Below are 27,288 nucleotides of genomic sequence, written 5' to 3'. Positions count from 1 at the left end.
CCTTCAACCCCACAGTCTATAATGGCTGCCAGAGCTCCAGCCACTGTCTTCAGATTCCAGGCTTCAAGGCAGAGAATGGCACGAAGAGACAAAGGCAAAAGGGCACCTGTCCCATGGTTCTTAAGGAAGTGTCCTAAAAGATATCACACAACATTTTTGTTTTGGTCTCATTGGCCACAAGTTTGCCACCTGACCATACACTGGCTGTAAGGAAGTCTGGAAAACATAATCTTTATTCCAGATTGAAGGAGGGTATCTAGCAGTGCATCCAGGGAGCTCATCTGGTCCAGACCCTCACTTTGGGCCCCAAGAACTTGAGGCCCAGAGAGGGAGGGGATTCCGCCAGCGGCGTGGAACCAGCCAGCAATGGTGCTGGGACCAGCATCCATGTGACCCCGGTCCCATCCCAGCATCAGTGCAGAACCTCACGCACCCAGTAGGGCGCTTAGCACACAGCAGGAGCTCAGTAATGCTCGGTGGAACCAGAGGGACAATTCCCCGGGGACCACGTGCTCCACCTCTCTCTGGGCAGGACCACCAGCACTCATGGATCTCTTTAGCCCCCTCCTCCCGCTTACACCCCTGCACACCCTTGGGTGAGCTCCGGGCTTCTCCACCTGTCCCACAAAGTCACATGGGAGGGCGGTAGGATCTGGCCAAAGAGAGCCTTCAGATGGCAGTGAGAAACAGAGGGACGGGGACATCTACTTGGAGATGGGGTGTTATGTCTGGCATTCACAGTGGTGGTGTTCACGCTGACACAGCGAAGCGGGGGATGGAGGCTGATCGAAACGCGAAGCCTTTTCCCCACGGGCTGCAAAAGCCAGAGGTGTGGCGTTTCCTGTCCTTGCCAGTTCCGACGTGCACAAAGATTTTCTACTTTCCCAGCCTTCTCTATTTTCAAGTCTCTGTCTCCCCAGCCAGGCAGGAAGGCTCTTGAGACAGGGGGCTGTCAGATTTGCCTGTGTGTCTCATTGCCTGGCAGGGTGCTTGGCACACGATGGGCATTTGGTCAATAAGTGGGAAATCGGCCATTCGGTCTGATGAAATAGCTAAGCCAGGGTCTGGCACATAGTCGACTCTCAGCAAAAAAAAAATTTTTTAAGGAAAGAAGGGGGGAAAAGGAGGAAAGGAAAGAAGGATGGAAAGACAGAAGGAGGAAGGGAGGGATACATTGGTTTGAGTCGTGGCTTGCCATGGAAGCAGCAGCTCAGAGAACAGGCCGCTCTCCCGGCCTCAGTCCTGGAATAGCAGAATCCCTCCCCCAGGACTGAATTCACAGGAGAACACAAGAACCTGGCCGGGAAGGTCTGTTTCAAAGGGCCTCCCCTCTAGCTTGAGAACACTGTGCCTTTCAGGCTTCCCCGTGGGCCTCGGTACATGGCACCAGGGTTACAAGGACATGGCCTGAGGCAGAATGGGTGGGGTGGCTGATGGGAGGGAACAGGGAACACTAACGCAGGGATAGGAAGCCGCCCCCCCAACACACCCCATGCCAAGGCTAAGACAGTGGCTTAAAAAGGGAGAGCTGGGGAGAGCAGGAGGCGGGACCAGAAGCTCAGCAAAACGAGGTTGGTGTTGGGGCAGGGGGACGTGGAAAGGGTGGGCAGAGGCCGCTGGGAGGGAGGGAAGATGGCTGAGCACGGGAGGGGGCCATCCCTTCTCGGAGCAGCCGCAACCTTGGAGCCGGAGGGTCCATGGCAGTTGGTCGGAGGGTAGAGAAGCGGCCCGCCTCACCCCAGGCAGGGACAGACACCCCCTTCCAGCCCCGAAGACACTGAGGGAGGAGAACTCACCGAGACCCAGAGATCGCAGCAAACAACCAGGCAGGAGAGGTGTATTTGTGGACTGAGCGATGAAGCCGCAAAGCCTGTGGCCGGGACTCGGGCTAAAATTACAGACCGGGAGACAGGACCGCACACCCGAGCAGCCTGGGACCGTAGATCTTCCCTAGAACCCAACCACATCCTACCCTAGTTTTCCCTGACTGATTGACTAAGCGCCATCCAACAGAAAGAGCCCCGCTGGGGCATCAGACGGGCGTGGGTTTGAGTCCCCACCACTTCTGTAACCTCAGGGAGAGGGGGGGTCATCTCTGCTGTTTCTTATCTGCCACAGGGCACCGGAATGATGATGCCTGTCATGCAGTGGGTTATAAATTGTAAAATAATCTCTATAAAGGGCTTGTACACAGAGAAGGCGCTCAAAAGACCGGTGATGTTGTAAATCAAGATTTCCCACCCTTCAGCCATTTGGGTTCCGCCTTCATTATGTCTGCCGTGTCCAGGTGCCACCTGTATTGTTATTAACTTAACACTTATCTTTAATTGGCCCTGTTTTAGCCTCATCCTAAGCAATAGTAGCCAAGGAATCACTGGCTTAATGCACTAGTTAAAATTTTAACACATATTAAAAATACTCCACTTAAGTCTGCTTAAATGTTCATCCCTCTACCAACTAAATTCATCTCAGATACCACAATAGCCCATCATTCACTTTGCAAACGCACCATTCTGACCTATAAACCTTCCCCCAGGTTTGAAAAAGATGGAGAGACGGGTGTCCCTTTACCCCCATTACTCACAGCTTTTTTTTTTTCTTTAGTGATAAAGGGGCGGAAAGTGAAGAGAAGGTCAGAGGGTCAATCCACAGAAATTGCTTGGACTCCAAGAGCCTTTCTATGGCGTCAGGAACACTCAGCTCTTAGTTAAAATGCGACCCATTCTCACATCTATAGAAGGACAATGATGCGGACTATCGACTATCGCCCAGAGAGAGGTCGTGAGCCTAACTCCCTTGTTGACACACTGGCTGGAGCTGGAGAACCTTCCCTCTGTTTTCCTGCAGGGTCTTGAGGAGATGTCCCTCCCAGGACCACCTGGGTGAGAGGAATTAGCCCTTTCCTCTGCATCTCCCAGAAGTGAAGGGATTTCTTTCTAGAGTCTCTCCAACATTGAGGGATTTGCCCCTAGTGTGAAGAGGTGCTATGAGATTTCTCAGTAATGATTGTCCTTGGTGGGGGGGCGCTGAGGCCAGCCTTGTAATAATGGTAATGACCATCTTGCATGACCATCACAGGAGAAAGGATTTAGAGGGACATAGGACAGGTTGGGAATAATGTGGGTTAGGACACCAGGTGTTGGATCAGAGCAGAGGGACACAGGTATTTCCTTCCCTACCTTTGATCCTGACTCAACCACTTAGTTTCACAGGCTCGTCTATAGAGCATGGTCTTGAAATCGTAGCGTTGAACTTCACCCCAAGCGTGTTTATCCTGAACATCCAGCACTGTCTCGTTACAGCCTAGCCTGCTGAGAAGAGACAGTTACTTCTTAAACAGTTGAACAAATCAACACATTATCGAAGGTATAAACTGATTGCTGGGTATTACTGTGGGGGCCTGGAAATAAATCACCGTCTATGCAGCCGTGTACAGAGAGGCCAGGGAAGAAAGGATGCCTCAAAGGACGAGTTGAGAGCAGCATGCTTTTCCTTTGGAGGGGCCTGAGCTGTCGTGAACTAGTTGGCTCTAAGAGCCCCCTTTGGGATGGCAGGCGTGGGGGAAGTAAGCGTTCTCGCAATGAAGCTGATGGGATTTTAATAGCCAGACAGATGGCCTGAGAAAAAAAGGAAGATTTTTTTCAAATGAGGGAAAACACTTCCATAGCTTCCCTTCAATTAAAACAAAGTGAGAGCCCTCCACGTCAGGAAGATTTATCACCATTATTAGTATTGTCAGCTTGGAGGTCTTCTTTTTAATAATTGCGTGATTAAGCATCAATAACAAAGTAGGGTAGTATTTTCAAACAAATTAGAGGGTGTAGCTGTCCACTGACTTTCAGTGCAATTATTATCACTTTGGCTTCATTTGATTTCACAATTTAATAATGATCCCAAATAAATATGTTGTTGCCATTCTTATTTATACAAACAAATATTTATTGTTTATTGGATTTCTTAGTGTCCACCCTCCTAATAACTGTAGGGTTCCATACAAGCCACCGGTGAGCAGTCAGCATTTCTCAAAATCTGGTATCACAAAACCTCGGATGAAAAGGAAATGCAAAGAAAAGAATGTCTTCAAAAAGAAAGGGAGGATAGAGAGAGAAGGAAGAGAGGAAAACAACATCTACTGAGGACACTCCTAGGTGCCAAGTGTTTTTATCGTTTCCTCAGAACAATACACAGCATCTATTTTAGGAGCCCCCGTAGCAGGAAGGAGAGATTAAGGAGCTTAGAGATTAAGTCACACAGCTAATGGGTGCACTGGTGGGAGTCAGGTTCAGGGTTCCCTCCTCACCCTCTTCACTCCAACAGCGGGGCTTCCCACCCTGCAGCTCCTTCTCAAGCATCACCACGCTGTGGAAACCATTCCTGTCCATGGTGATGGGCTGTCTCAGAGTGTTCCTGCGGTGGGTAAAAAGGCAGTGAGTTCACAGGGAAATCCTGCCCCCTGGTCTGCCTATGTTACACTTCCCTAATTCAACGATCAGGTTCTCCTAAGGGCTGAGGATTGTAAGAACAAGCTGATGGCAGAAGGAGAGCTGATCCCTAAGAGCATGCAGCCCAGGCATCCTTTGGCTGTACCAGAAATGGACAGAGAGGAGGACGTGATATTCCACAGGAAATGTACATGTACCATACACATGCCTACCATGAGCCGGGTGCTTTGGGAGCTACAACTGTATGGACCTTCTTTCATTCAATTCCTACTGTGTTTCCTATATGGCATTGATTCCCATTGCACAGATGAGAGAACTGAGGCCAAAAGAAAAATGACCTTTTCAAGCTAGTTGTTGGAAGAGTTGGGACTTAAATCCTGTATACCCAATGGATTCCAAACATTAATAATCAATTTTACTTCAGCATCAGGGTCATGAATTTTGATAAGGGACAAAAGGAAAGACTGGGAAAGATTAGGGATGTGACCCAAAAAGAGACTGAGAATAAAGGTGGTGGCCCGAGGGACTATGGGTTTAATTCCTTTTTGGTCCAAAAGCTGACACTCGAATCCAATTCAACAAGCACTCACCGGATGTCAACAATGTGCACATGATGGCCCTAACGCACTGGCTACGAACCAAAGGTTCGGATTTGCTGACTTCTTCCATTTTAGAAACTTTTGATGCTGAATAAAGACATGTACTCTTTTTTCCCACAGAAAGATAAAATAGTTTAGTTTCTCTTCATCATTCTCTTTCTAAATAAGAAAGTTCTGGTCTCTGTACTAGGGTGTTTGGAAGCATTCTCTATGTGCTAAGTTGCCGTACTGGTTCGCTTTAGGTTTTGAGCTCCAAACAAGCTACAGGTGAGCGTGGAGGTCTGAAGAAAAAGGAGAAAGTCCTAGAAATACCACCAAAAAGAGAAAGAAAAAGATGATGATGATAGATGATAGATAGATAGATAGATAGATAGATGATAGATGATAGATAGATAATAGATGGATGATGGATGGATGGACAGTTAGATGGGTGGGTGGATAGACTGATTGATGGATGGATGGATAGATTGATCAATCAATCAATAATGAGATATACATCGGCAGATCTTGAGTTTCTAACTTATTTATGAATAAAGCAGATAAAAATTTGTAAATAAAAAACATAGAAGTGATTTTTCCATGTTCATTCCTATTTATAAAAATATAAATAAATATATAAAGAGGTTGACAGGAGTGAGGTACCTGGGTGGCTCAGCTGGTGAAGCATCTGACTCTTGATTTTGAATCAGCTCATGATCTCCCAGTTGTGAGATTGAGCCCCATGTGGGGCTCCATGCTTGGCATGGAACCTGCTTAAGATTCTCTCTCTCCCTCTCTCTCTACCTCTCCTTCTCCCTCTCCCTTTCTCTAAATAAATAAATAAATAAAGGTTGACAGGAGACAAAGAATGGAACGGTGCAGGACAGAATCAGAGTTATTAGGTGTGGTGGTGATGGTGGTAACAATGAACATAGTGGTGAAGGAGGTGATGCTGATGGTGGTGGTGATGAGATGATCACGATGACGGTGGCGGTAGTGGTGATGGTGGTGGTGATGATCATGATGGTAGCAATGATGATGATGATGGTAATGGTGGTGATTGTGTTAATGGTGGTGGCGTCAGTGGTGGTGGTGATGATGTTAGTGATGATGATGATGATGGCGGTGATGGTGGTGGTTGTGGGGATGGTGGTGGTGGTGATGGTGGTGATGACGGTAATGGTGGTGGTGATGATGATGTTAGTGATGACGATGATGACGGTGATGGTGGTGGCAATGGTGATGCTAATGGTGGAAGCAGCAGTGATGGTGGTGATGGTGGTGGTGGTGATGATGTTAGTGATGTTGATGATCATGATGGCGGTGGTGGTGGTGGTGGTGGTGGTGCCAGTGGGGGTCTAGTGGTGATGGTGATGAAGACGTAGTGATGAAGGTGGTGATGATGGAGATGGTGACAACAGTGATGATCAAAGGGATTGTCATCATGATAAGAACGTTCGGAACATTCTTTACGGTGTCCAAAGGCTTTGAACTCATGGTGCTTCATTTTAGAAGAGAAACCCTATTCACAGCAATATGCTGGATTTGTCAAAACAACAACTATTTCTAATTCTAGTTCCACCACGAGTGTCACCTCAGCTCAGAGTTCAGAGAAAAGGGAGGAGAGCCACGGGCTCTTCCTGCCTCAAACACAAGCGGACCACTGGACAGGGACAAAGGAACAGTTACAGAAGCCAGGGCAAGGCTGCAAAAGCCCTTTCCCCCCTTCCCTCAACCACCCGCCCCCAGCCCAAGGTCATTCACTCAAATCAGTCCCCAAAATTGATAGTACCTAATACCTTTGTCATGTGACAGCTGTGTAGGGGCTTTTACAAAATGCAAAAATGATTGTGGTCTGATTCCTGGTGGCTAAGTAAAAATCATTTGTGATCATTGAAACGTATTTACTTTTTAACTAGGTAGCAGCCGAGAATGAGGAATCCATGGAGAGCAATCTTCTGTAACCTCTTAAGGAGTCCCACAGACATAGCAAGGGGGGCGGTCCGTGGCTGGTTTCCACATCTTCCTGTAAAGGCCTTTAGCCCTGACTGCCCACCACAGTTCACCGGAACTGTTCCCACATCCTTTTTTTTTTTTTTTTAAGAAAATTTAAAATGCTGACGGATACGCTGCCAACAAAATGATTTCTTCAAAAATAACCTAATAACTGAATATCAGATTAAGGCACGGGCAGCTGTACGGTTTCCTCTAGCCATGCCAGGTGCCAAAATAATTGCCTGCTCTGGTTGCGCCGAAAACTTTGGGCATGTTGGCTGTGTCGGAGGGCTGGACATTCCGGCAATGACACGAACCACATGTCCTTGGGAAGAGGGGGTGTGATGACGTCCCCAGCAGGGTTTGAGGAGTGGGAGAATCAGGTCAAATGCCTGGGGACGTACCTGGGGAGAGAAGAGGTTGCTGTCGGAGGTGCAGCTCTGTCTTGGATATTAAAAGAAGGGGCTGGTGTCACCTGTAGAAAGGGAAGGTAGCCGTCTGGCTCCGGTCCAGTGGGGCGGGGGAGGGGAACAGGTGTGAACGACTAGCATGGAGGTGGAAATTGGGTCAGATCTGTAGTGTGGGGAGGCGTAGGGGGAATGTCATCGCATGTGCATGGGGAAGGATGCAGCCAAATTGGGTCGCGTCTTTGTGGAAATGACGAGAGAACTGGGTCAGAACTGTGGGGGAGAAGGCTCGAGAACTGGGTCGCGTCTTTGGATAGAAGGGGGAATTGGGTCAAACGTGAACGTGTGTGGAAAGAGGGTAGTAGAAGGCGATAGAGAGAGTGGGCTGGTTCTCTAAGATCAGAGGGGAAGGGGGGTGAGGGGGCCCCTTTGGTTCACACAAGGGTTAGAAACTGAGATTCTGACTGATGGCCATCTTCTCCCAGTTCTGGTGACTTGCTGGCCCCTGTCATGTGACATGGGACAAAGTCATGTGACATGGGACAAAGTCAGGCTTTCCTGCTCCTACCCCCCGCCCCGCCCGCCCCCAAATCGCGTGTCATAAACCTCAGCCAGGACAGGGTGTGATTCATTCTTCAGCGCTTTGCAAGCCAACCCCAATTGGCACCTGGGGAGGTAACAATCCCATCACTCGATGTGGCCCCATTTGACCTGGGGTCTAAGCCTGGGGAGCAGCTGCCCTCCCCTCTGGGTTCCAGCACATCAATAGATTCCACCCTAAGCCTCCCTCCGTCCCCACCCCTGGCATCACTGCGTGACCTGATGACTCAGAGCCTCAAAGTACATTTTGTAAATGACAGCTCAGTAACAAGTTCCTATTAGCGACCTCCAAACTGGCTTTGTTCAAATCCATGCGATCAAGGGCCAGTCAAGCCACAGCAGTACTTAAAAGGGATGTACTTTTATTAATTAACTGAGTTCCCATTGGCTACTTGGTTGACGAGAACTGTTCTCAAGGCAAAAACAGAACGTGCTATTCACAACTCCGTCGGCTGTGACACTCTACGGAGAAAATGTATTAAATCCGCAGAACTTTATTACGATTGAATCGAGCCACAGGGTCAGCACACGCCAGCACATACTTCTTCGTAATTTCAGCTTCATTTATGCCCATGTGGGTTAAGTAGGGTTTCTATTAAAGCGTTCAGCACACCCGTGACCTGCCATGTCCTCTTGGGACCGATGTAAGGAGTTATAATGAGTCTCCTCAGATGGGGCCTCATTGGTTAAATCTGCATTTCACCTCCTTCTGAGAATTCCCTTGTATTGATACGGATCACCGTGATTAATGAGACAGGCTTCTGTGGCCTATGGGCCACTCTGATGCAGCCCCGAGGAAGATGTAGGCAGCACAGTGGTAGGGAAACCGTATCACTCCCTATGCCCCGGACGACGTTTAAGAAAGGACAGACCAAAGAACTAAATGCTTCCTATTCTTAAGGTGATACTGGTAGTATTTTGGAGTGACGGGGAAAGATGCCTGACAAATACCCTCGTGGATCGAACAACGTGACTCTGGTTTTTCCCGGAGCCTTGGAATCTCCAAATGTACAAGGATCTTGCAGAGTCTGAAAGCCTTTGCCAGCAAACGAAGAGAGGGAGAGGGACTGAAAGCGAGCCGTTCCCTCTGCAATTCAAATCAAACCTTCGTTTTCCTCCGCAGAGTTATTTTAAGTCATTCATTATTATTTTTCCTCTGAAGCGGAGGCCGGCTGATACCTGCAAGATTGTTAGAACCGAAGAGCGTAAAGAGGACACGGAAGTATTATGCCTGCTGCAATTTCAGATGAATTTGGTGCTGACAAAAGATTTTTAAAATACACACGCGTGCGCGCGCGCGCACTTCGTATTACAAGAGGCAGAAAGGGAGACAAGCCTTCCGACCGGCAGCTGAGGGAATCGAGGCCCCCGCCGTTTTTCCAGGGCCCTCGCTGAGGCTGGCCGGCAGATGTTCCCACACCGTGGGGTAGAGGAAATGGCACCAGATGTGGGGGCAGAGGATCTGGGCTGGCGGCGGTCTGCTCTTCCACTTCTGGGCGGCGTGACCTTGACCGAGGCCCTTTCTTCACCCTCTGAGGCCGTGCGTCCCTCTGTGAAACAGAGGGCGGGTGATTCCTGCCTCCTCCGTGGTGAGCCATGGCAGACAAAGGAACTTCTGGCAGATCGGCTCACTTCATGCCTCCTCCGAGCAGTCTCCCAGGAAAAGGGTGTTGACAAGGCCTGGGCTTCCAGGGTGGATCTGAGACTCCAGCGACTTAAAATAGGAGTCGGCTGGTGACCTGAGGCCAGTGGTTCAGCCTCTCTGGGCCTCAAGGTTCTCATTGGCAAAACGAGTGAAATCGTTATTCCGGCGAGCTCCTGACCTGGGCGGGGGGGGGGGGGGGGGGGCGCGGTGAATGGCACACGGCAGGTGCACCGTCAGCGGTTCCAGGTGGCAAAGACTCTTCCCTTAAAGAGAGGGCCGTGGTCTCAACCAGAGAAGGATCTTCCGCTGCCACTAAAGATTCAGGTTTGGAGGCACTTCCGAGACCGTGGTAGTTAAAGAAAGGTCAAGGTGCAGGCTGCTGGCGTGTGGTTTACAGCTGCTGGGAGGGCAAGATCAACCCTGTGAAAATTCACAGGTGGAAGCAGGTATCTCGGGTCTGGCCTCCCCAGAAGGTAGCGAGGGCCAAGCCCACTCCGAAAGGGTTGGGGTGAGACCACAAGGGGGCTTAGTAGCCCACAGGGCAGGTGTGACTGGTAAGCACCCACCGCCTCCCCACTGCGTGGACACGAATCCACTTCAGCTCTCTGCCTCCTAAAACGAGGGATGGCAGGCCCGCCCGCCTCCGAGGGTCGCCGTGAGGATCCAGCCCGATGGCGCAGACAGCGCTCTCAGTAAGGACGGTGGCTGCCATTACCATCTTGTCATGCCTGTTGACCGTCACTGTGGTCGGCAGTGGTCACAGAAACTTCAAGCCAGCCTTTCTCTTCCTCCCTCTCTCTCTTTCTCAAACCTCTCCCTACGGAAAAGGAGGGAGCGGTGAGCGGGGCACCCGGGAGCCCTGACACTCCAGCGACAGCCATGTCTTCAACTGGCAAGGTGACATCAGGAACTTAATGTAACCCAGCAGGCCCCGGGGGTTGTTTGATGGGACGTAATTCCTAGAGCCGTTATCCATACAAATGAGACTTGCCACCTTGGACGTACTCCCAGCTCTTTGAAAAAAAAGTCAACATAAAAAGACGCCCGTGTCACAGGATGGAATTCACTCCCACCCGGCGTCAGAAACTGACCGGAGCCTACCTGTTGGGTCAGAGGAGGAGAGAAGGGGAAAGGACTGAGACTTTCCAGTCACTCACCTCCTAAGTCACTGTATTTTATCCCCCCCCCCCCCCAGCTGACAAATACCAAAAGCAAGAAGTACTTTATGCCGGGCACTGTTTTAGAAGACCAGCTGCTGTCACTTTATCTTGACCCTCACTCGGAACAACCCTTTGAGATGTTCCTATAATTAAACTTGTCATACAGATGAGGAAACAGGCTGAGGGAGACTCACAGAGCCCATCGGTAGCGAGTTAGGGTGCAAGTCTGGCTCCGGAGTGCCCACCTGGAGCCTCTCCCTGCCTCTCCCCTGCAGCGCAGGGCACAGTGGGTCAGCACGTGGTGTAGGGACTCAAACTGCCCGCGTTCCATCCAGCTCTCTCCGGGGCCCAATGGGAATTAAGAGGGTCCCTATCTCAGGTGTGGTTTGAGCATTAAGAGTCAAATGAGTTCGTCCTGGGTCCAAGGTGAGGGAAGAGGTGAAGTAACTTTCCCGTGGTCGCCCCTCCCCCTGCTCAGAGATGCTAGAACCAAGATGGCGGCCTGGCCCCATGGCACCATCCGCCAGAACCAACGCCAGCCCGCAGCTATCAGCCTCAGGGAGGGGCCCAGCCCCCCGAGCTCCTCAGTCGCCAGGGCTGACCTGGACAAGCATGGGCACCACCAGGCCTTTCTTGATCCTGAGGGAGGGACAGCCACCAGCTGCCCAAGCCCCACAACCCACCAGCAGTCAAGTGCATTTGCCTCACTCCCTCCGCACATCCCCTCCCCCTCCCCTCCCGACGCACACTGCCCTCTCCCTCTCGCCTGGGTGTTGTCAGCTCCTGGAAGTGACAGGTAGAGACGACATCTGCTGAAACTCCAGTGCAGTAAACCATAAAGCACACTGCTCAGGTGAGGGCTTGGCATGGAGACTGGAACCTCTGGGTAGAGTCCAAAGCCCTCGGTCCCCTATCGGAGCTCACCTACTCGGCTTTCTCCAGCGCCGCGCGGCAGAAGGGTGCCAGCTCTCTCTGCTCTCCTCCCCCCCCCGCCCCCCCCCCGGCTCTTGGGATCAAACCTCCTCCTTCGCTTCTTCCCTTGCCCGCCTCTTCTTCCGCACACAGGGCTCTTGCCTCTTGTTTCCACGTGGAGATGCCTTTTCCACGGCATTCGAGAATCCACCAAAGAGATCCGTGTGTGTGCTGCAAGACGTTGTCTTCATAGGCGGACTGCTTTCCACGTGAAAGTTTTACCAATCATTCTGCCGTCGGTGGAGTTCAGAGAATGCCACTTCCGGTCTTTTCGACCTTCTCCGAATCCTTGCTGCCCACTCGGGCTGATCGATCGCCTTCTTTCCCATCACTGGGCCCCCTCCCCACCCCACTGTCTTGGTGTCTGCAGAGATTCATTACTTCACTCCTTCAACACGTGTCTGTTAAGGTCCCAGGATGTGTCCGGCCCCATGCTCGGGGATCAAAGCAGTCAGCAAGGGAGATGCCATCCTCCGCCCAGAAGCTTACGGTCCTGGGGTCTGCTTCTCAGACATCAATGTGCACAAGTCACCCAGGGTCTGGTTGAAATACAGACTCAGGTTCAGGGGGTCCCAGGTGGGCCTCTGCTATGCAGGGGTCCAGTGAGGTCTGATGGCGGTGACGATGTGGGAGGTACCATGTCTGCTGGACGCGTGGGGAAGGAGGACTGGCCATGTGACCTAAGAGCTAGAAGGCAACCAAAACTGCTCCCGGGTTCAAGGTCACCCCAACAAGCTGGGGGAAATCTGACATCCTGAGACCCAGCTAATGGGAGCCGCTGCTCTCTTATCCGCATAGAGCAGCACTGAAGATGGCCTGGTGGGAGCCGCCTCTATGCTTGTGGTTTCTTGGCCTCCTCCAGCTGCCTGGCCCCTTCCCATCTGTGCAAAAGTTTGCCCCTCCTGGGCCCCTTCCTGGCCTCCCCTCCACACATTCCCAGTGTGGCTCTAAGTAAGGTCCGTGTCCCTTTGCCTCTCCTAGCGAGGAAAGGTTTCTAGCTTTCCTGCGAATTTCATCTGCGTCCTTCTTCCCATGATTCCTTAGTGCCCTTCTTTCTTGCCTTTTGTTGGGGTTACGGCTGTCTTGCCCCTCTGAGCCCCGTCCGTACCCTCTTATCTCCGAATATACCTCTCTTCTCTTCAAAAAGGCTGGTCACTTTTCCCACTAGTGGAAGCTTCTTTCCTGGGTGAGGGGCTGGAAGAAACTGGAGTCCCCCCACCCTCCACAGCAGAAGCTCTGGGTTCCTGACGGCCTGGAAAAGAGACAAGAGCTCTGTCTTGCAGGACGTGGAGGCAGGGACTCCAGGCAGACCCTTGGAGCACACAGGCTCCAGTCACGTCTGCAACTTAGAGCACAAGTGTCCCAGGACACACGGCCGGCCCTCCCCCTTTGGCCCGCAAGAAGGCTGAGAATGTGCATGTGGTCAGAATATCCAAAAAAAAAAAAGCTGTCTGTTGACCAGTCTACACTTAACAGAGCAGTGAGGTCCTGATACACAGATTTGCCTTAAGACGCCGGGGTTGGGGGGTGGGGGTGGCAGCTCTGAGCCTGTCTCTGGAACATGTCAGCCTGTAATCGCCCGTCAGTCACAGCCCTCATCAAGCAAATGCCAATTGCAAGCAACAGGCCTCACGAAAGGGTATGAATTATTTAAACCAATCAGCTGTCAATGAGCCCAACAATTACGGGGGTCGAATCCAAGGGGAAAGTGAAGTGGTATTTTTCAGCCTGCTTGCAGATTGTCAGATTAATTTTCACTTATTTATTTCTGACCTTACGGAAAACGTATTAGCACAAGGTCAAAACATTTCTTTCTTTCTCTATAATTTGAGAACGTCAGAAGCATAGACATAGAAACCCGTAAAGAACGGACACTTTTTGGACCCGGCTGGCGATTCCGGCCGCCCGGCCTGCCCTTTTCACAGCTGACTTAAACTCTGAGCCTCTGTTTCTCCTTCAGAGAAGTCGGTATGAGAGGGCCTACCCTGAGAGTGTTCCGGACCCTGAACTCGTTGTAGGTAGAGCCTATTTTAAAAGCTCAATCATTTGGCCACTATGATCATCATTCTTTTCGATTATCAGGTTGTGAAGACACAAACTTAAAAATAGATCCCTCCAAACACACCCACTAGTCAGAAGATGTTAAGCCTATAGAACCTGTATTTACATGTCAAGGTAAATGTTATTTGTAATTGATGTAACCTCGTATGTTAGGTCAAAAGTTGGGTTGTGGAGTTTTGAGCGCCAAATGATGAACTGCCCCGGATCGATTGGGTTTTTCCTTAAATTCTTTTTCCACGTTTGCCCTCCCATAGATAGTCAATCACCGTCTAGGCCAACACCCCGGGGCTGGTCACAGTACCTGGCACACGGTGGACTGTGTTTAATATAGGCTTATTATTGATTTTTTTTTTTTGGATGAACAAAGTGTGTAAGGAGAATCTTATAGTTAGATCAGTGTTCTATGGAGGCTGAGAGGCAGAGGGAGACTTGATCCCTGTGTTCAAATGGTCTATAATCTAAGTATAGAAAGAACGTGATCACAGGAGCGTGCACGCACACGCACACTCATGGACACACACGTGCTCATACGTGCACACGCACACGCATGCTGGCGACCATTGGTCCGCCACAGAGTAAAGCAGGTGGTTTGGACTCCGAGTGCCACGAGAGTTCAGACAGAACTTTCTGGCAGAGTCGAGACTCCAGCCAGGCCTCAGAGGGTGCGTGGGGGGCGGGGGGGGAAGGACCCGAGGCAGGCCGATGTCACGGGGTGGGTGGGGAGGCAGGGAGCTGGATCCCCGTGGAGCTCTGGCTTATACCGAGGAAGCCACGTGCCCCCGCGTAGCCAGGACAATTGGTGGAGTGGGCAGGGGGAGCCAGGGGCGAGGAAGAAGAGAGGGCCGGGAACTCAGCAGAGGCAGCAAAGGCCCCGGAAGCAGCGAGCAGTAGTATCATCTTCCTCCTGATTGTGCAGAGATCTGAGACGTCCATGCGCCTGAACCGCTTAGAACAGTGCCCGGCACCAGGCAGGCACTGGGCGGGCTTTGCCACTTGGTGGTCGTAGTTAACATTACCCTTGAAGATCTTGACAAGTAGCCGCGTAGATGAACTGCTTTAGGAAGCCGAGTCTGGCAAAGCAAAAAAAACCAAGATAATTACCAGATATTTAGGCCAGAAGAGAACTGATTAGCATAGCTCTGTAAGGCACACTTTAACAACACCCAGTGACCTAATTTCTCGAAGGAGAAACATGAACCCTCGCTTTATTCCTCCCTGATCCAGAGGCGATGTGATGGCAAAACACAGTATTCCCTCCCCAGGCTCTTCCTCTCAAAGGGTTTTTAACCAGGGAAATCATCTGAACAGCCTCTCAAGCTTCTGCGTGGACTTAACATTTCCCCCATCACCAGGCATGTGCTTACTTTATAATAATAACTGGTCGCAAGCGCTCCTGGCCTGCACTTTCTCCCCGTTAAATGGCCAAATTCACCCAGCAGCCACTGCCTGAGGCGCAGTGCTACGTCCTGGACAGGACTCAGAGCTTAGAAACGAGGGCCAGGCCCTAACTGTCGAGTGAGGTCAAGGGCCACGGGAGCAGAACAATGAAATCAGTTCGAGGGACCAAACTCTACAGGGGGCTCAGCAGAGGCACAAAAGAGGGAGTCGTGAGTTCCAGGGTGGACAAAGGGGTCCGAAGCAGAGGCCAGATCACCAAAAGCCTTGACTGCCAGGCTGGGAAGTGTGGCTTTCCCCTGAGGGCAACGGACGAACATTTTAGAAAAGGGAGGGGTATATGCAGATTTAAAATAATGAGAGCAGCTCTTGTTAAGTCAGCATCTACTAGGGGCCAGGTGCCGCTCTAAGTGCTTCATGCACATGGGCTCATTCTAGCTTCATGACTTGTGGGTGAGGAAATGGATGTCCAGAATGGGCAAGTAATCTGCCTGGGGTCACAAAGCGTGGGAAGGGGCACACCAGGCTTCGAACGTAGGCAGCCCCAGGACCCACATGCTCATCACCAGGCTCTACTCTTACTAGAAAAATCACTCTGTCTGCATGTGACGGTGGGCGCTGGGAGGACAGGAGCGAGGAGGCGTTTGGAACAAACCCAGGCAGGTCCCCAAGGCTTCTCTTTGCCAACACTTCTTCCCGATAAGGCGTCTCCTCCCATTGGCCCCTCTGCCCCGTCCTGGGGTCCTTCCGGTGGGAACCTCCACCCCCAGCAGCCACCTGGGGGCATCCTCCAGGCCCTCCCCAAGGAGCCAGCGACCCAGTGTACCCCCTCATCCGAGCTGAGTTGTAAAATCAGGAATCGATTTCTTCCGGGTCTATTCTCTTTACGTTTCAGCCTAAAACACATGCTTCTCTCCCTGGAAATTCCTATCTTAATTCTGCTTTCTTGTTCTGTAAACATTAGGAGATGATGCTTATGAGGAACTCCGTTTTATTACACTGCAGTCTAGCAAACATAATCGAATTAGGTGATGCTTTATTTGAGCACACTTCACCGGGTTCTTCCTCCCAGATAGCACCGGCCTCTCAGTTCGGGCTTCTTCGCAGCCTCTGAGCAGTGAGTAGGAAGAGAAAAGGCCTGGAAACCAAGCTCCCATCCTGGTCCCCCACCCTAGCGGGTGGCCTCAGACAGGCTGGCCTCTGACCTGAGCTTAGATCCCGTGTCCGGAAAGTGAGGGTGCAAATGGTGCCCGCCCCCTCTGTCTTGTAACATGCCTTTTGAGATTAACCTGGGCCACCCTGGCCACTGGAGAAACTCCCCCCAAGAACACTGGGATGAACGTAAGCTCTGGGGGAACAGGAACTTTGGCGGTCCTTCCCATCACTGGATCCCCAGTGCCCAGAATAGTGCTTAGCACCGAGTGGTTTTCAGAATTTTTGAATGAATGAATGAATGTCAAAATATGCCTCTCGGTTTCTCAGCATGCACGCACGTGTGTGTGTGTGTGTGTGTGTGTGTGAGAGAGAGAGAGAGAGAGAGAGAGAGAAAGAGAAGGAGAAAGAGAGAGAGACAGAGAGACCCTGCAACTTTCTGGGCTCTTCTATCCTTACTATAACACTTTTCAATTCTGTTGTGCGCTCCGAACCCGCCTTGCAATTCCTGGCTCACTAGGTCTGTGGAATTAGGTCTGCACGGTGTCAAGTTACAGACCTTTTTGGCCCCCTGGTGCACAGCCCAGCCAGAGGGAAGGAGGGGCGGGAAAGAAGCGGTTGGCCAGGCAGTGCGGAGGAGAGCCCTTGGAAATGAGGGTGTCGGTTATTGGACGTGCTCCTTAATGGACTCAGGTGTGGCCCCTCCTAGGCATGATTTGTGCTCGTCCCTGCAACTGACAGCCTGGTTCCTTCTGAGCCTCTTCAGGGCATCGGTGCCCTTGGTTAGAAGCGGGCCCATGTGACTGAGGCCCGTGTCCTGAATTTCCCTTGTCATCCAGCCCCCCACAGATGGGAGCTGGGTTAGGGCTGCCTTGTTCTTGCCTGGGACACAGCGGGTCCCCGTGACGTGGCTTTGCTGCACTCTGAACAGTACCAGGCAGTCATCTGAGGCGCCCAGGGATGCTGAGGACCGCGAGCAAGCAAACTCGTTGCATGTCTGCTTCCCACAGCTTGTGGGAGAGGCCCCCCTGAGACACATTAATAAAGATTAAAGGTCCTCCAGGCCCTGTGATCTTCGCCATGTCAAAAGGAAACAGTCACTTTTCCCTTCTCGCCGCCGTTTATTAATATTACAGGGCTTTGCTCTAAAAAGAAAAAAACGCAGGATGCTGGAGAAGATGGGTATTCTGAAGGCTCTCACTCTTATATCGCTTTGTCATTTCTCTGTGTGCGTGAAGCACTCATCAAACCTCCAATTTCTCTGATTTGGGGGCGTGCAGGGATCACTCTTTCCTCTACGTACCCCTTGGCCGAAAGCAAAGACCTTCAGATTTAGGGGCCCCAAAGCAGACTGGGTCCACAGAGAGCAGGGCCGTCCAGGATGTCACCCGCGAGGGGGAAATACATCTCCCTGTCACTTCGTACGTTCTGAGCACTTCCTCCAGCCAGACCCTGGAATAGGCACGTGTTGACAGATGCACCCAGGGGTCTGCTCTTGCGGGGCTTCTGTTCCGATCAGGACTTGCCTGAACCAGCCGGGGGGATGGGAACCTGGGGTCCTTGATTGAGGTCTTTTTGGTTTTTAGCTATTATTATTCTCGAGACACATCCTGAGGGCTCAGGATTCATTCGACAGCTATTGTTTGAATCGCCGCGTGGTGTAGGGCCCTGGGGCCATAGACACACCTAGGCCAGGGTCCCAGAACAGAGCCGAGTTAAAAGGGATGCGTTCCCAGCTGCCTCCTGGGGAGCGAACCTGAGTTCGGCTCCCGTCTCCCCAGCCACGAGGTGGAGAAAAGACCAACCCCACTGCAGAGGGGGCACGAATGGCCTTGCACGTGCCCGGGAGAAAGAAAGTGCTCTGGAGATTGAATCCATTGTAACTGTGCAGGGGGTGTGAGCCTGCGTCAAGGGGATGCCAGGCTACAGGAGCACCTACCTCTAGTGCCCTGGCAGGAGGGCTTCCTGGAGGAGGAGACACTTGAGCTGGGCCTTGAAGGACACACCAGATTGAGTCAGGCGGAAGTGGGGAAACAGTCACTGCAGGCAGAAGGAACACAGAGGCCAAGAGGCGTGGGTTCGCCCGGCGAGTTTGGGGAAATGTGAGGAGAGTAGAGGAAGGAGCAGGGACCGCGCCAGGAAATGGGATGAACGAGTGGCCCTGAGCAAGTTAGTGACCGCTCTGTGCCTCAGTTTCTCCAACTGTCAGGTGAGGCTATTTATAGATGTGATGACCTCACAGGGAGGCTTAGAATAGTGCCTTAGAATATAATTAATAAGCTGCCATTAATTCTCTGGTCTCACAAAGAGGGATATCATCACACCCATTTTTCAGGTGAAGAAACCGAGGCTCAGAACAGTTAAGGAACTTGTCAAGGCCCCACTGGGAGTGAGCGTGGAAACACTGCTCAAATCCAGCCGGTCTGAGTCCCCGGCCCATTAGGCCACTTGGCCTCTCATCCCAGAGGTGCTCATCCTGTGACAAGGTCTGGGCCAGGTCTCCCCCCCACCTAGGGCGCCATCAGTTTTGACGCCCATTTCCCTCGGTGACATGCAGGGGGGCTAGTTCCCAAAACAGGTTTCCAGTGGGGATAACCCAGGACTTCACAAGGGGGACCCTAGTTAAAATTGAGAGATTTGGGGACAGCAGCATCACTGGTGAAGGGGCAGCTGCTCTTAAGCACAGACCCCGGCCAAGCCCCTGACACTCGAGTCGGTGCCGAGCCCCCCTCCCGACATCCTTCGTGGAGGGCAGTGATCAACCCCATTCGTAGACGAGGGCATCATAGGCACGGGAGAGTCCTCTGTCCCAAGTCACTCAGTTCAGAAGTGGCAGAGGTGAGATGCCACACCTCTTCTTCCCTGGAGATCACATAATCTCTGACAAAGGGGGCGATAGGTTTCAGCCTAAGGGGTGTTCTCAGGAGGTCAGCACCTGAATTTTGCTCGCCAGCCTGCAGGGAGGGGACTGGAGAGAGCCACACTCGAGCCAGGAATGTGCCTAATCGATGTGTCCGCCCAGCTCCCTGTTCCATTTGTCGACGCTGGGTTTGGACGGGAGCCTCCACGCAATCCTGCTCTCACACGCAGCGCCTGGGAGCGCCGAGCACGAAAGTGATTGATTTCACGGTCACGGGGCTTATAGCCGAGGAACGCACGGCCCCGCGAAGGCCTGAGCTCCGAGAACATGTGCTAACACCGACACAGGGCAGCAGCATCGTGGCCAGCAGTTATTGAGTGCCCACTGTCTACCGAGCGCTGCACGGCACGTTCACTGTATCTCCCTTAATCCTCTAATCATCTTGTGCTGTGACCATCTCCATTTTCCAGATGAGAACACTGAGGCACAGAAAGAGTAGGTAATTGACTCCAAGGCGCACAGCTCAGTTAAACACTGGTAAGACATCTGATCCAGGAAACCCTGGGTGAGTGGGGAGTGGATAGGGCTCGGGATGCATTCCCTGGGCAGATGGCCTCTGTGTTTATTTCACCACCCACCGCCCAACTGTAGGTGCACCCACCATGGGGGGCCTTGTAGGTGAGAACCGGGCCGCGTGCACTCTGCCCCCCTTGCCTGGGCAAGACGGGGGCCCGGGCCGGCAGAAGGAAGGAAGCCACCGCGCTGAAAGTGGCAACGTCTTTGTTTGTGTGGGAACTCGGTGCCATGTGCTCCATTCGGCTTGAATCACGCTGGCAAGAATTCCAGGAGCAAAACGTGGAGTTTCCTTGTGATTTTCCCAGACAGAGAGTGAGAATGGGCTGGAACGAAAGCACTAGAAGGAAACAATGCCGGAATGTGGCAGATGCCTTGTGCGCCTCGCATCCAAGGGTCGCGGCAGCGGGGTGAAGGTAGCAAACAGAAGCCGAGGCCACGGGACTCTGTCTCCCCCCTGGTGATCGTCCCCAGGCAAGGGCAGGGAAATTTCCTGTTCGATTAGGAAGGGAATTCGACAAATAGTTGCTGAGCGGCCCGCGTGTTATGCCAGATCCTGTCATGGGCACCAGGGACGGGAGATGACTCAGGCTCATCCCTGCCCTGCAAGAGCTCACCGTCTGATGAGGGACAGTGACACATTAACACACAAGCACATACAATAAGGCAGCACAGCTGCGTGCTGGGTGATGAGAGGCAACTTGGGAGGCTGAGGCTTCTGCAGGTACCAGCCGCAGAGTCCCGAGGGGATTGTCCCCTTCTGGCTCCCAGAGGAGGCTGGGTAGTCAGACCACGCTAGAAGGTACGGGGCCACTGGGCCACTGTCCTCCCTGGAGCTCTGGTGGAAGGGAGCCAAGGCGAATGAGTCAGGCTCTTCTGGAGGACTGCTTACTCAGGCGGCCGAGGCAAGAGGAGCCGTGGGGGCCTCCTCTTGGGGCGGCAGGCTGGGGGAGGGGCAGCACGGGGAATTGGGATAGGGGGGATTTGAACCCAAGTCAGTCTGGCGCAGAAACCAAAGCCCAGCCCAGTCCATCAGAGTTCCACCTGTGTCCCCTTGTCCCCTCACCGTCTCTCTCCCCCCACCCTGCCATCAACCCCCTCCCTACAGTGGCCCTGGGTCCTGCCGCTCTGGTCTCACTCCCTCCCTCGCCTGGCTGGTCTGCTGCTACTCAGCCTGGTCCACAGGAAGGAGTGTGGCTTTTTGAGTCAAGAAGGCACAGCACACCCTTCCTAGCTGAGTGACCTTGGGCAAGTTACTTTAACCTTTCTGAGCCTCAGTTTCTCCCTTGTAAGATGAAGACCTGGAGGGCCTCTAGGAAGTGAGGCTTGTGGAACGTTAGCATACAGTTCTCCGCAGAGAAGCCATCTGACCAGCGTTAACTCCCTTCCTCCTCTCCTTTTCTCCTCTTCGAGAAATGCCAGCGGGATCTCCATGGTAGATGGGCTTCTGCCCACGCCCTCTCCCACACGGCCCCATCCCGGCCTCTTTTCCGATTGGGGAGAAGTCAGGTTGCTGTCTAGGACCTCCCCATCAAAAGGATGGAACCCTGCCTTCCCGGTTTGCCTTAACAATGCGTTAGGAGTCTCTCAGTGGGACTCTGTCTACATCTACTGGGAAGCAGTGGGTATTTTCCGTCCCCCATCGTCTCTTTCACTCCCAAAGGCCCGAAGTTTCCTACCCACCGGGCAGGGTGGTATTTCCTCTTCCGACAGGAGCTCCTCTCTGGCAAAGCCACGCGCTAGGGCAGAAAGGGCGTGCATTTTGGAGAAACACCTTGCGACTCATTCTCCCCTCTGCTCACTCCTGTGACATGCAGACCCCTTCGCTCCCCGGCAGTCACTGCTGCTCCCCCAGCCCAGATGCATCCCCCACTCAGCCCTTCCCACGCTGGGCTCTATCTTATCTCTGTCCCTGACCGCCCCCCCTCCAGCCCAAGGAGAGCCCACCCCCAATTCTCTCCCCATCACTGCACCTTGACCACTTCCTCTGTGGCACTATCCCAGCTGTGATTATCAGCTCTGCTTTGTTCATTGTCAACATCCTCCGTGGATCGGGAAGCTCCATGAGGGCAGAACATTCCTGCTTTGGCCACTGGCCGGGTACCCAGTACCTGGGCAGGGTCTGGCACACGGTAGGCCCTGGGTATGAATGTGCTAGAAGAGGGAAGGGACCAGATGAGAGATGGTTGATGAGGACAGGCTTCAGTCTGAACTCCGTCCCAACACTCGGAAGCTGCAAGATAGTAAATTATCTAGCTTCTGAGCTTCATTGTCCTCATCTGTAAAATGGGAACAATAGTAACCATTCCAAGTATTTTTCTTGTGCTCTCAGACATGAAATGCCCAGTACGTGGTGAGTGTTTCCTTCTGCTTGGCTTACCTCCCCCCCGCCTCATTAACAGTCTGTCCAGTGGTGCCCACCCCTCCCCTGCTTTTTTGGCAAGGACAGCAGGTCCCCTCATGTTACGGGAGGGATCCGCCCTGACCGTGGTTCTTGTCCTGGTTTGAAATCCACATCCCAGTGCCCGTCTTCCTCCCAATAAAGGTCAGAGTATTTTCCCTTTACACCTGCCCGCACTCAACTTCATGGGACATTTTTTTGGTTCGCTCCTGTGGCTTTGTGAAGTCTTTGTTCTTATTCGCTGCGTTTGTTCTGTAAGGATTCCCAGGGACCGTGCTGGCACCCTACTGCAAACCAGGACATGCTGTAATACTCCATCATAATACACTTACATATGACAGCCCAAGCGGGACATCTGGACGGCCCCCTAGAAATGACAAGTCTATGGGCTCATTCCCCGCAGGCACAAAGTCCATGCCAGTCCCTGGTCTCACTGAATCTCTGTAGGGCCGTGGGCACTGAGAGCAGTTGGAAGAGGACAAGAATTTGAGAATTGCTTTGTGCCCCCGGGCACCAGAACCATACCGGGATTTCACCATCTGCCTGCTTCATTAGGGTCCCAGAGATCTCTGCGCCGGCTTGATATTCTGGAACCAGAAGCCTCGGCTCCCTGGGTCAGGGCAGAAGAAATACACAAACTTTAGGACATTCTTCCTTGTTACAGCACTGCCCATCCCCAGGCCAATCTTATCATCCAGTTAAAAAAAGAAAAAAAGGTTTAAGATTATGAAAATGAAAAACACTGTACAAGTTGAAAAAACATTCTAGGCACAGACTATAAATCCAATGTCTAGTCCCAAAAGCTCCTCAACCCAGGGACCATTTATACAACTGCAGGCAATTCCAGCCCAGCGTCCCCCAGCCTGACTTCTGGAGCAGCCTCCACACCCCTCTCCCCACCCCCATCCCCCCTCTGCCTCCCAGCAGAGGCTTCCTGAACCCAGACTATGCTCCTCTGTCCTTGACACATGAGCCAAACGTGTTCTCCGGGACCAGAGTCTTTTGCTTTGAGGTTCTGTGTATCCCAAGGTCTAACCGCAAAGCCTAACCTCCTCTCCGCACGCTGTTGGGACCCCAGACGTGGACGCCTGGGTTCTCTTTGCCCAAAGCTACTTGATCTCCCTTAAAGAAGGCACCAAGGCAAGAATTCAGCACTAATCCTCCACGACTAAGCCGCAGACATTCCACACACATACGCATACACGGTCATCTCGCCACGAGGTTCGTGCCACATGGCGCGGCCCCCATTATCCACAGTCGCTGTCCGGCACTTCTCTGTGCCAGGCGCTGTGCCCCGCGCTGGGCTGCAATGGTGAGGAGAGCAGACAAACGTCCTCCCCCTCGTGACGCGCCCTCATGCTACAGGAGATAGACAAGAAACAAACAAAAAAGCAGAATATAGGTCAGATGGAGGTAAGTGCTCTGGAGAATTCAACAGGGAAGGAGGCCGGGGACAGGCAGCCAGGGGAGGAGCAATCTGAGTAGGGAAGGCTGGAGAAGGGCGGCCTCAGTGGGAAGAACATCAAGGAAGTGAGGAGAAGAGCCACATATCTGGGGCAGAGCCTCGTGTGGCAGGAGAAACAGGAATGTGCTCTGTGCATTTGAGGAAGTGCAAACAGGCCAGAGTTCCTGGAGCTAGGGGAGGCTAGGGAGGCAGCAGGGGCCAGACTGAAAGGACTTTCTTTGACTTTTGCTCTGAGCACAGTGGAAGCCTTTGGAGGGCTTTGAGTGGAGCAGGGTAGTGATCTGGTTGGTGGGTGGGGAACAGACCACAGGGGCCAGAGTGGAAGTAGGAAGGCCAGTCAGGAGGCCATTATACCAGTCCCAATGAGCGAGGACGCGGCTTACGCTGGGGGATGGGGAGGGTGATGAGAAGTGGTTGGATTTGGGCTGTGTGTTTAAGGTAAAACCAACAAGATTTGCTGTGGATTGAATGTGGGTTATGAGAATAACACGAGTCAAGGATGAGTCTAAATTTGGGGGCCAGCTTAGAATCATGAGCACACACACCAGTACGCAGCCTTTCCAGTCCCTGAATCATTTATAAGAAAGTCAATTGCAAGAGCCCAGCACCATTTCCTGGGTACGTTCAGCTCCTCAGTTAAATTAGTTCCCAGAGGTAACAAGTTAGAGTCTATCTGTCAGACTGTTCCATCCTATGCTGCTTGAATGTTTCCGGTAGCCCTTGGTGTGGACCTAGCTAAAGAGAGATCTGGAAGTCTTAAGTAAATCACGGCCATTGGTAAGCCTCCTTCATTTGTTCAAAAAAACATGTACTGATTATGTGCCAGCAGGTATGGTCTTAGCTCTGGGCTGGATCTATAAAGAACAATAAAACATAGCTGGTCCCTATCCTCCAGAATCTTTTGGCCAAGGAAGGGAGACAAAATGTAAACTGTGAATTACCACGTCGAGGGGGGGTGGGGTACCAAAATAGGACCTAACCAAACTGATGGCCAGGATGTCAAGAAGCTAGCAATTGCTGAAGGGGTGGAGGAAAGCTTCACCTGGTCCAGACTTGAATTATTTAACCAAGACCTCGGGTAGGAGCGCCAACATTCTCCTTACAGGAACTATTCTGTCATAAACGCATGCACTTGAGGAGTCCTAAAACATCATAAAGCTCCAAGTGGCTCAACTCTGCAAAAAAAAAAAAAAAAAAAGTCACACCTTAGTCAAAGAATTAAAAGAATTCTAATAATCCAATGTCTACTCCTGATCCTTAAAGAACACGAATCCCTAGAGACGACCCAATTCCTAACCCACAGAAACAGCTCTCACTTCTATTGCCTCCTACACCAGACCCCAGGAGTCTCGGGCCCAGGCCCCAGCATTCTGGCCTCTCCTCTCCCCAGCCACAGCTGCCTTTAGTCGTGATGCACTCAGGTTCCCTCGCTATTCCTCCCCCCACTTTCTGCCTGCCTCTCTGCTTCTCTCAACTGTTTCCTCATCCTGCACAGTAAGGATCCACGGGCCAATCTGACAAAGGCTGGGTCTTTCAACTTTTCAAAAGAAGCCAAATATTCAGTTTTTCATGTGAAACCTCCCAATTTATCCATGTTAGCAACTCATCCACATTTTTAAAAGAAAAGAAAAAAAAAAGGAAAGAAATACCATGGGGACCAACTTTGTGTTTGCATAACAAAAGATTTCTGCAGACAGCCCAGCCCCCGTGCCCCCGCATGGGGGCAACTTTGCCTCTTGGCCCTACCGCTTGCTTAACTTAACGCCAGGAACATGGCCTGAGGCTTGTCTGCCTCCTCGGGACTCGAGTGAAAGTTAACTAGCCATTGAAGACCCGACCTAAATTAATTGCTCAGCAGGGCATCTTGCCCCACATTCACTCACTTGAGCAGCATTACTGAGCACCTGCCGTGTGCTTGCTGACGGCCCGCTGGGCAGAGACCTCAGAGGTGCCGTCCCTGCCCTTGTAACCCTACAATCCTGTGGTCGAAGGAGGGGAGAGGGGGAAATGGGTGATGGGCATTGAGGAAGGCACTTGCTGGGACGAGGACTGGGTGTTGTACATAAGCAATGGATCATGGGAATCTACCCCCAAAACCAAGAGCACGCTACACAGTATGTTAGCCAACTTGACAATAAATTTTAAAAAAGAGAGAGAGAAAAAAAAAAAAAACAATCAAGAAAACACATCTGGGCGCCTGGGTGGTTCAGTTGGTTGAGCTTCCAACTCTTGATATTGGCTCAGGTCAGGATCTCAGGGTCATGAATGGAGCCCCGAATTGGGCTCCACGCTGAGCACAGGGCTTGCTTGAGATTCTCTCTCCCTCCCTTTGCTCCTCTCCCATGCTCACGCTCTCTAGAAAAGAAAAGAAAAGAAAAGAAAAGAAAAGAAAAGAAAGCACACCAATCATTGTCCAGTGGCTGCTATTGTAAGACTTACAGAGAAGGGGTGTGTGGAGGGTGCCTCTGTGATAGCGAATAATGGGGAGATTTAACTCAGGGGTTCAGGAAAGGGATGAGAGTGAGCAAGAGCTAGAGGGAGTGAAAGGTGTTCTGGAAACAGGGGACAGAAGGGTTTGCATGCAAACAACAGTGTATTCGCAGGGCCAAAAGGAGGCCCAAGAGGCTGCATTGCCAAGACGGAGGGCAGGATATGGCAGAAGAGGCAGACAGGGCCAGCTCGAGCAGGCCCTTGAGGTCATGCCAGGGACTTTGACCTTCATCCTGGGCTCTACAAGTAGAAGGTAGCAACTATGGGGAGTGGTTGGAGGGGACATATGGGGACGATGGAGACCAGTTAAGAAGCACATTACAAGGAAGCATCCAAGTAGTTTGGCTGAGGGTGGTACTGAGAAAATGGAGAGGAGTAGACAGATCTAAAATACATTTAAGGAACAAAACGGATGGAACTTGCATGTGGGAGTCCAAGGAAGTTGGTAAGTGTCAAGGGTGACTCCCTTAATTTCTGGCTGGTGTAACCAGGACTCATTGACTGACAAATATTTCTCTCTTTTTTTAATGTTCTTTTTATTTCTTTCTGAAGGAGAGAGAGACAAAGCATGAGCAGGGGAGGGGCAGAGAGAGAGGGAGACACAGAATCCGAAACAGGCTCCAGGCTCTGAGCTGTCAGCACAGAGCCTGACGCGGGGCTCAAACTCACAAACACGAGATCATGACCTGAGCCGAAGTCGGACGCTCAACCGACCGAGCCACCCAGGCGCCCCACAAATATTTCTTGAGCATCTGTCCCATACATAGATCTGTTCTAGGTCTAAGGTTACAGTGATGGACAAAAGAGGTGAGGACCCCTGCCCTTGTGGCTCACTCCCCAGTGGGGATTGATGCAACAAAATAAGTCAAAGATATAGCACGTTGCTAAGACCAGCTACCTAATTTGTGGGACCAAGGTCAAAATGAACTTGCAGGGTCCCTTGTTTAAAAAAAGATATCTTGGGGTGCCTGGGTGGCTCAGGTGGTTAAGCGTCCAACTCATCATCTCAGCTCAGGGTTGGATCTGAGGGTGGTGAGCTCAAGTCCCATGTTGGGGGTCCATGCAGGACATGAAGCCTACTTAATTTAAAAA

The 27,288-nt window shown here is 51.9% G+C and overlaps 1 protein-coding gene and 1 long non-coding RNA gene across 5 annotated transcripts in view; one reads left to right on the top strand and one right to left on the bottom strand.

Annotated features, from left to right (window-relative positions):
* CACNG2 (calcium voltage-gated channel auxiliary subunit gamma 2) overlaps positions 1-27,288 on the top strand; it is a 109,050-nt gene that overhangs the window by 15,137 nt on the left and 66,625 nt on the right. The window lies entirely within an intron of this gene.
* LOC125169887 (uncharacterized) overlaps positions 13,678-27,288 on the bottom strand; it is a 109,095-nt gene continuing 95,484 nt past the window's right edge. For 2 of the 4 annotated variants that reach the window (XR_007153826.1, XR_007153827.1), the window contains exons 6-10: positions 24,749-24,881; positions 22,767-22,851; positions 21,814-21,994; positions 21,524-21,579; positions 17,552-20,180 (exon numbers count right to left, since the gene is read on the bottom strand). This is a non-coding gene — a long non-coding RNA (uncharacterized LOC125169887). Of the gene's footprint in view, positions 14,931-17,551; positions 20,181-21,523; positions 21,580-21,813; positions 21,995-22,766; positions 22,852-24,748; positions 24,882-27,288 lie in introns of those variants that run through there. The other 2 variants (XR_007153828.1, XR_007153829.1) reach the window with 2 other exon arrangements.

Source organism: Prionailurus viverrinus, chromosome B4, assembly GCF_022837055.1.
Source record: "Prionailurus viverrinus isolate Anna chromosome B4, UM_Priviv_1.0, whole genome shotgun sequence".
Taxonomy (NCBI): Eukaryota; Metazoa; Chordata; class Mammalia; order Carnivora; family Felidae; genus Prionailurus; species Prionailurus viverrinus.
The sequence above is the reverse complement of the archived record's forward strand: the minus strand, read 5'-3'. Positions and strand labels throughout refer to the sequence as shown.